At 50.0% G+C, this 8,787-nt stretch overlaps 1 protein-coding gene across 1 annotated transcript in view; it reads right to left on the bottom strand.

The window, feature by feature from the left end:
• Window positions 1–7,930, bottom strand: part of LOC101981935 (core histone macro-H2A.2) — a 35,757-nt gene extending 27,827 nt beyond the window's left edge. The window contains exon 1 of the mRNA XM_005360098.3: window positions 7,609–7,930. The gene's annotated coding sequence lies outside the window, so the exon portion shown is untranslated. The remainder of the gene's footprint in view (window positions 1–7,608) is intronic.
• Between the last annotated feature and the right edge of the window lie 857 nt (window positions 7,931–8,787).

Genomic DNA, 8,787 nt, shown 5'->3' on the forward strand with positions numbered 1-8,787 from the left:
CTTCCTTCCTTCCTTCCTTCCTTCCTTCCTTCCTTCCTTCCTTCCTTCCTCCCTTCTTTTCCAATACAGGATTTATTTATTTACTATGTATACAGTGCTTTGCTGGCAGCATGCTTTCAGACCAGAAGAGGGCGCCAGATCTCACTACAGACAGTTGTGAGTCACCATGTGGTTGCTGAGAATTGAACTCAGGACCTCTGGAAGAACAGCCGGTGCTCTTAACCTCTGAGCCATCTCTCCAGCACTGGGGCTTTTCTTTCTGTTGCAGCATTTTGGGCTGTTGGCAGGTGGCAGATTACAGTGTGTGCCCCCCCCCCGTCCCCAAATCTGGCACCAGTGAAACTCCCATGGGTTTTGCCACATCATTCCCTCTGCTGCCCACAGAGACCCAATGGTGGTAGAGGACCAAATCAATAGATTCTTTAAAACTTTTCTTTGGCTTGAGCGAAAGCTTACAGGAACTCTCATAAGAGAACAAGATGGGAGGGGGCTGTCCTAGCTGGAAGGGGAGCGAGGTGCTTGAGAACTCTGCAGAGTTCTAACAGAGAATGTTGCACCTGGTGACCTCTGAGGCTTTCCCCAGAAAAGATGTTCCACAGACATTGGACCCAGGAGCCTACGTGAGCATCACCTGATACAACCACTGATACCAGGAAAAGCTGGCCGCACCAGGGGAGCTTTCTTTCAAAGTCACTGTTTCTTGTTTATAGCCACAGAAAAGAAAAACCGGCCTGAAAAGTCGACCTCACTGAACACCAGCACGGTTTGGTCCCCACCCACCAGGACAATGATACACCTTGTTAATCAGACAACAGCTAAAGGACACATTCTGTTTAAGGCGATGGCTCAGTCGGCAAGCATGAGGACCAGAGTTTATATTCCCAGAGCCCATGTAAAAAGTCAGATGCAATGTGGCCCGGGGAGGTAGAGATGGGACGCTCCCTGAGGCTCACTGGCCACCCAGCCTAGCATTTTCTTAAGAGAATCAGGTGGTGTGCTGGGCATGGTTACACAACTTTAACCTCAACAGCAGGGAAAGCAGACATAATCGGAGCTCTCTGAGTTCAAGAACAGCCTGGTCTACAAAGTGTGTGCCAGGTTAGGCAGGACTACATAGAGAGATCCTGTCTCAGAAAACAAAAACAAAACAAGAGTCATGGGGTTGGGGCTGGTCAAGGCACTTGGTGCCAATCCTGATGACGTGGGTTCCATCTCTGGAGCCTACATGGTGTGGAAGGAGAGAATCAACTCCTGCAAGTTGGCCTCTATTTACACACACACACACACACACACACACACACACACACACACCCCACAAATAAACCTTTGGCCTGACATATACACTCACACACAAACACCTACAAACATGTAGTTTTACAGACACCACATGTGCACACACACACATACACAGAATCCAGCTGATGGTACATATGAATGGATTATCTCTTGATTGAAATTCCGTGAGAATACTCAATTTGTAACTTTCCGGTGCTGATGGGGAAGGCGCTGAATTATCCTCTGCCCTAAACATTTATGGCATCTATTGCAGAAGCTATTGGCCTTGACCTCTCTGTGGGCCACACCACTATTTAATTTTATGCTTTATTGAGCAGCAAGGGTTGGGGAAATTATAAGTTACAATATTCTGTACATACACCACTTATAGTACTGCCCTGCATGCATAGGCCTGGGGCACAGAAGATTCGAATTTGAACTTACTAGGTTTTTGCCTAATTCTTACGGAAACAACCATATTTAGGCATCTGAGCTACGCCCCTAGAATCATGCCTTATATCCAGAAACAACCCTCAAATTTTGAGGCAGATTGAGTATAATAATTTTAGGTTAAAAGAATATGGCTAAGGCTGGCAAGATGGCTAGTCAGGTAAGGGTACTTGTTGCCAAGTCTGCCAACCCGAGTGTGATCCCTGGGACACGCATGGGGGAAGAGGGGAATGTCTCCTGCACACCAGTCCTCTTCAACCTCTTCAGTTCTCTGCAACCATGTCCTCTGCATACATGTGGTCCATGTGTGCAGTAGCATGTGCACACCCACACACATAAATACCCACAAGAAATAAATGCCAACATTAAAGACCAGTTTAGTGACTCTGTGACATCAGGAAATTAGCAGAAGTGGCGTCCCCAGGCTGGTGTCTGTGTGCGCGTCCAGCACCTATTCGTGTCACAGCATGGGAATTTTGACTTGAATTACTTACTCCACCCAAGGCCCAAATTGGCAATGCCAGTCAAATAAATCAGGCAAAGTATGACGGATGCCGAGATGGATAAACGAACAGCGAGGGCTTCAGAGACACCACCAGATTCATCTCACTTAATACTCCGTGACACAACAGTTGAGAGCCAAGCGCTCAGTGGCTCCCTCGGATTCTCTTTATCTTTCATTTGCCATAGCATGGGAGGGGTTTCCCGGCAGGGATGCAAATAAGTTTTATAAATAAAAATTTTCATACTTCAAAAAAGTCTGCATAAATCAGCACGGAATCACTGAACTACAAGCACTTTTTTTTCCCCTTTTTCTTTTTTAATACACAGATAGAGCGTGCTGGCAGGTTTCCTGGGCTGGAGTCCTTTGGCACATCCTCAGCCTTTGCTTTCTTTTCTGAAGGGCTGGGATCGTAACATCAACGATCTGTGGCGCCGTGGCCAGAACTAAATAAGTTCATTCATATCAAGTGCTCAGAATAGAGCCGGGCTGGCAGTGCATACGCCATCAAACACGAACTTTTAAATTCTTGCTTTTTAATTATCACACTATATGTTTGCGTGTACATGTGCATGCGTGTGTGTATTCATGCATGTACCACGACGTGCATGTGGAGTCCAAAGGATAATCTGCAAGACCCAGAACTCCCCTTCCACCACGGGATTAGTCAGGCCATCAGATTTGGCAGCAAGCTCCTTGGCCACCGAGTCTACTCATTGGCCCTCAACATGAACTCTTTGGTTTGTTTCCTCAAAAGAAGCAAAAATTACAAAAAAATTTAAATTACATTTATTCATCCGTGAGTGTGTATGTGTGTTGTTGTGTGTGCTGCAGTCTTTGTATGGCAGTCAGACGACAGTTTTCAGGAGTTAGGAAAAGTCCTGCCACAGCTACACCCTCCAGTTTGTGGGTTCCTTTCTGTTTCACTCGGTTGTAGCCCTGACAACTCCTTGTGGCGTGCTAGAGACATAGGTGACAGTAAGTATCCCTTGAGTGAGTACGTCAAAAGAAACCACTGAAATGTGTGGCTACCAAAGCATTTTTTAAAACCATCAAGATGGCTAGGTGGGGAAGGGTGATTGCCGCAAAGTCTAAAGACCCGAGTTCTAGCCCCGGGACCCCTAAGAAGGAGGACGCTCAGGACGCTTGAAAGTTGTCTTCTGCCTGCCCTCCCCACCCCGCCATGCACACAATAAAACATAGTATGAATATTTTTTTAATTCCTTTACAAAGGCATTTTCAGGTTTCCTCTGCATTTTGTGAAATGAAATACCTTTTCCAATACCCATCTTCCTGTCCAATTTAATCCCCAAGAGAACCCCCCTGCCTTCTAGCTGTTTCTGAAAACAGTAGCTTCCAGGGCTGCTAGAGGACTCCAGGCTGGGGTGGGGCTCAGCTGGCAGAGGGCTTTCCTAGCATTATGGACCTCTGGATTGGGGTCTCGGTACTGCATGAACTTGGTGTGCCGCGGCACGCATGTGACCCAGAGCCTGGGAGGCACAGGCAGGAGGATCTGGGGCTCAAGACCATTCTTGGCTCTATAGAGAGTTCAAGACCAGTCTAGGCTACATGACACCCTGTCATGAAACCAAGCAAACACCCCCTACTTCTTTCTCCTATTTCTCCCCTCCTCCTAAATTTCTCATGAACCTGTTTGGAGAATCATTCTGATGAAAAGCATTGTGGGTTTTTTTTTTTTTTGATCCTTCAATGGGAAGCTGGATAGGCCTAGACTCAGCCTTGCTGGGATAGCACATAAAATCTTGTTGGAGATGGAGGAGCTGAGGGAGCACTTCTTACCTGGTCACTCAACCGCTTCCCATTCAATCCCACCACCTTCTTAGGAAGCCTACTCCTGTTCCTCCCTTCCAGCCTGAAAAACTATAGCATTTTTGTGGCTTTTTATACATATTATCTTATATTATTTCCAAATGACTAGTGGCATCTCCTTCCTGTCCAAGCAATCCACAAATTGCTTGGACAATGTGTACAATGTCAAAGGTCACACCAGCCTCCAGAGCTGTGACCCAAAGCTCTTCATGGTCCTTCAAATATCCTCTTCACACTTTCGATCCATTTAGATGGCATTTTAATTTACAGAAGTCTATAGTTTCATTTTGCAGCCCATAATTTGCCCTTTTCTTTCATTATTAATAATGTCTTGGTGATTTTTCTCTGTATATATACACTGGCTCTATTCTTTCTAACTGCTGTGTAGTATTCTAGAATGTGCATGTGTGAGGGACCATGTAGCAAGCATCCTCACTGCTGGCTGTTAAGGTGTCTTCTAAGTGTTGAAACTACCTCAACTCTGCCATGAGTGTCTGCACACACAGAGCACACATATCTGCTTCAGGGGGGTATACACAAAGACATGGAGTACTATGGAAATGGCTTAGAGGTAAAGGTGCTTGCTGTCAAGCCTGAGAATTTGAGTTTGATCTTCAGGGCCCACATCATGGAAGATGAGAACCAACTCGGGTAAGTTGCCCTCTGATCTCCACACACATGCCACACAAACACACACACACAAACACACACACACAAACACACACACACACACAATATAACAATATCAGAAGAAGAAATGAACTGCTACTTTGTAGCATGTGCGTATTACATATTTAATAACGCCAAGCTCAAGGTTAGGGAGATGGCTCCATGGGGAAAAGCTCTTGAAACAAAAACATGAGGACCCGAGTGCAAATCCCTGAACCTGCATCAAAGCCTGACCAGTGGGAAGAGTATTTGCAATCCCAGTCAGTCTTCAGAGAAGTGGGAGGCAGAGTCAGAACTACCAGAAGCCCGAGAGTTAGTTTACCTGGCCTTCATGGTGGGTAAAAAAGCAGAGAGCCTATCTCAAACAGGGTGGAAGGCAAGGGCTGGCACCTGGCACTGTCCTCTGACCTCTATATGGGTACCGTGGCAATGCGTGCCCATTCTCACACACACACACACACACACACACACACACACACACACACACAATTTTTTTTTTAAATAGTGCCACATTGTCTCTATAGACACTCACACCTCTAGGCAGTAGAAGGTACCCAAGTTCCAAAGAGCATAAACGATAACACTTTCCCCCTCGCACTGCCTGCATTTTTATTTTTAGTATCTCCTAGACCTGCAGTAGGACGCTCACTGAGAGTGGGACGGACTTCCTTAAATCCGGGTTGCTCTCCCTGCTAGGACCTGTTTAAGAGTTTCAATTCAGTGAATGCGGGCTGGTCCATCCCTGGTGATCCCCGTCTTTTGCTCATCTCCACAACACACACTTTTCAAAAGCACTCACCAAGAAGGTAACTTTGAGGTTATTTCTTATGAATACTAATAAATTCTTAAGAGAATTCAATCTTTGCCCGGGCCTTTCTGTAGGAATTGATATCTTCCATTTAAAGCTGTCTGCCACAGAATTCACCCCCTGCTTTCCTGGCAGGAGGTAGAGAAAACACGGCTTGGCTGTCTCGGCTATAGTCAGCAGGGGGTCCCAGCTACCCCTGCACAGAAGACCAAAGGCGCCAAACAAGCCGGGGCAGCAAGGCAGAAGATGGGGTACGGTTGGGATCTTTAGGACCTTCTGGATCCACAGAGGTTAAGGTCTCTTTATGGAGCTCTGAAATAGCAGAGACTGTCAATCTGATCTGAAGATTTAGGGATGAGTGAAGCCAGGTGAGGCACACCCAGTGTCTGTCAGGGTGGGACTAACTGGAGGAGAGGAAGACGGTGTTTTAGGAGGGAATCCGGAAGCAGGAAAGAGATTTTGCTGATGTGAATTATACTATTAAGATACAATTTCCCACAGAGGGATTCCAATATTTCAGTTCCTTCGTTTCAACCTTTCTGAACCCAAAGGCACAGTCGGCTGACTCCGGAGCTCCAAGCATTTAGTTATGAGAGTTCCCTGTGGTGTAGGGGACAACTTTCAGTCCAGCCAACAGAGTGGACTGGTTGGGGATTATGCACGGTTTAATTTGTTTTGAAACGATATAAGCGAAGACATTTTGCTCTGAATAACATTTCCTTTTCCCCCTTAACTACTGAACCGTTTTAAAGTAGCAGCGACTGCACAACCCAGTGAGGGTGCAACTGTATTCAACATAAACACGTGATCAAGGGCGCTGCTCACCACTCTGGATCGATCACCCTAGGGGCTCCTAGGGTGTGTGGCCTCTTGCTGTGAATTCCCCTGAAGCTAGGACTGCCAGCTCACCTGAGAATGCTTTCCAGTCTGGGCTGGTTCCCATTGCGTCCCCCAACAGGCAGCAATCCACACTTTGGTTTTTCAGCTTCTTTCCACTAGCCCCTTTAACTCTCTCCTCACCCAAGAGAACTACGGCCCAAAGGCTGCAGCAATAGCCAGGACCCATCGGTGGCCCATTTCACTCCTAGGCACAATGAGCAAAGCTCAGCTCCTGGAAAAGGAGGCGCAATTGGCGTTGTGGGGGGGGGGGGGGTTTGGTTGCCCCTTTGGTCATTGTTGAGAGGAACAAAGAGGGCAGGAGCTGAGGGCGCCCCCATGAGGAAAGGCGTGGAAAGACATTCTGGGGAGCGATCAGGAGGCTGGCGGGGTTGGGATGCGGTGCACCTGGATGGCGCTCTGGCAGCCGGGGAGGCAGGGCGGACTCCAAGCCACGGCAGCGGGTGCAACCTTTTCTTGACTTGACATTGATTTCCCTCTTCTTGATATAACATTATTATTGTTATTTTCCCGCGCAAATTAAGCAGCTGGGACCGGCAGGGCGAGCTGCACAGGGGCCGCCATTTGCCGGTAGAAGCACCGAGCGCCCCGGAAAGGGAACCCAAGGGGAGTGCTCTGCCCCGCGTCCTCCTCCGCCGCGGCGCCCGCAGCATCCCGGCTCCTCGCCCGCGCCGCCCCGGCGCCTCCGCGTCCTCTTCCATTGTCAGCCAGCGCCCAGCCCGGCACCCCGGAGGCCCTGGTCGCGCGCCCTCGGCCCTGGCGAACCTGCGTCCCCCGCCCGGTCCCCTCGGCGCCCGGGCGCCTCCCTCCTCCCTCCCCTGCGCCCTAAGCTCCGCATCCTCGAAGTCCTGAGCTCCCGGCACCGCTAGCCGGGCCGCTGGACCCCGCATCTCCGCATCCTCTCTGCCTGGCCCAGGGTGCCTCGGCCCCTCGCCAGCTGCGGGCAACGCGCGGCGTCTTCAGCAAACCCCCCTTTTATCTCCCGAGGAAGCAAGTTGAACAAATCGATTTATTAATTTCTGTGGCAGAGGTGGGTCGGTGACCGGGGTGCGCCCGCAGGGCTACAGGGGGAGGCGCCGTGGCTCCCTTCGGCCCCTGCACTGCCCGGGCAGAGGGTTTTGTTTCCAGACTCCCGGCGCCCCCCGAAACAATGATGCCACGGGCATGGCGGGCTCACCTGGTGCTGCGCCGCGGGCTCCGGGCGCCCGGTGGCCTAGTGCGCGCCAATCCCCGGCCGCAGGTTCGGCCCGCGTGCCGCCGGTGTCGGGCAGGACTCTGCCTTTCTTGGGGTTGTATCTGTGCGTGTCAATGGCGGCAAGCGGCAGTTCTCCGGGCCGCGGATAGTAGCGGGGGGAGGAGGAGGAGGGAGAAGGGATTGCTCCTTCTCCACATAACCACCTCTAGGAGGAGTCGCTCAGCCTCATCCCCCGCCAGCCCAGGCTCCGCGACGGGTCCGGGGGCTTTCGTGGGGCTTGATGAGCTATTGTCCTTCTGCAGTGGTCACGATGGAACCGCCGGGCCTGCGCCTCGCGGAGCTGTTGGCTGCGAGGACCCCGCTTCCCTAGAGCCCTGCACGGAGGCCTTGTGGTCACCAGTCACAGGCTCCGTTTAGCTCGACCCACCTTTGCTGGGAGAAAGAGGTGTGGGCGTTCATCTGCCGGTTATGGGGTGAGAAGGTGAACGCCAAAAAAGCCCACCTTGGATGCAGCTCGACCTGAAAATATTACCGAGCCCATTACTGTGTCGCGCACGGCGGCCACAGGACCCGAGAATTTATACTCCTCCCTGTCCGCTGCTGTGTAGTGTTTGGAGGCACAGATGTTTGCTTCTTAGCGGATGAAGACCCGGCATCATTTTTTAAAATTGGGTTGCTTTAATTTGCCATCTCCCAACGGGTATTGAGGTTAGCACAAAGATAGTGTCTGAAGGTGCAGTTTTTATTAGTTTCCAGAAAATGCATTATGATGGCGGAGTGGTGGACAATATCAGGTGACACTGGGCATGTGTAGTGCTTGGTCCCTGGTGGAAACCATGGCTCTCTTTTGTACTGTGAAGCTTCTCAAGGGCATATGGCTACAGGGCCAGTCACCATAAGCTTTAACTTGAATGGACCATTCGGGTTTTCCCCTGGATGAAACAGAGAAGCCTGAGAGGCAGGCAGCCTTTTGATATCTGCAAAAACAGGTGAAGCAAAATCTTCAGCATTGACCAAATAAATGGACGTTTCCCCAAACCTGAGACCTTTTGTGTGTGTATGTTGCTATAAACTATTTATATTTATGTGTGCAGTGGGGGACTTTGGGGTAACCGGTGCCTGTGATTGCCTGGGTGGGAAAGGCTAAACCACCCTACCACC

The sequence above is a fragment of the Microtus ochrogaster genome, linkage group LG2 (assembly GCF_000317375.1).
Source record: "Microtus ochrogaster isolate Prairie Vole_2 linkage group LG2, MicOch1.0, whole genome shotgun sequence".
Lineage (NCBI taxonomy): Eukaryota > Metazoa > Chordata > Mammalia > Rodentia > Cricetidae > Microtus > Microtus ochrogaster.